Here is a 912-nt window from a genome sequence, read left to right as displayed (position 1 = left end):
GTAAGGAGGGCAAAACAAATAGAATCAGTAAAACAAAAGTAACTTTTTAATAAAAATTTTATAACACCCCTGTATTACGACGTAACACTACACTCATTTAAGTAATATTATTCGTTGTTACTGTGTGTATATAAGTGGTTTCCCTCTGATCAACATCTCTAAACTGAAGATGGTTATACCTGAACCCTTGGGTCTATACCCCTGGCATTTTAGCCCGTGTATCACACACCAAATATATGTTGCAATAATTTAGATACAGAGTTTGGAATTACAAATGAATTAAACTAATTAATAAATTGAAAGCAGTATTCAGAATAACAGGTCGTGAGAAATAAAATAATTATAAAGATGTACAAAAATGATACAATTTATATATTACAGCTATAACCTATAGTTTAAAATGTTATAGTGACAACGCTAAACGTATATATATATATATACACACACACATTTACTGACAAATCTACAGAGTGTAGAGTGCGCATTAACAACAACAACAAAAAACATTATGAAACAAGGTCGGTCACAAACTGAGACAAATGAGTGTAACGGCATTGATTTAAGTTTTGAGCATAGAAGTTATTCGCTTAACAAATACCTTTCAAAGACTCAGCCAAATTGAAATGTAGAGAACATTGTATAATACATCTTATTGTACTGAAGCTTGCGATGTACACGTCCAAAACTCGAATCTTGGAAACTACCGCACCGATCATCATCAAACATAACTGGGTAATATTTTTATAACTAGGCAGTATTTTTTATAGACGAACAGTAAATGAAACAATTGAAATTTCCAGAGAAATGTTAAGTTTCAGATTTCACCAATAAAAATTACAAAAAAGAAGTAAGTTTCAAATATAAAAGAAACAAAAAAAAACAAACTTAAGAAAAATCTGTTTTTCTTTAGTG

The sequence above is a fragment of the Limulus polyphemus genome, unplaced genomic scaffold (assembly GCF_000517525.1).
Source record: "Limulus polyphemus unplaced genomic scaffold, Limulus_polyphemus-2.1.2 Scaffold127, whole genome shotgun sequence".
Classification (NCBI taxonomy): Eukaryota; Metazoa; Arthropoda; class Merostomata; order Xiphosura; family Limulidae; genus Limulus; species Limulus polyphemus.
Note: the sequence above shows the minus strand (reverse complement) of the source record.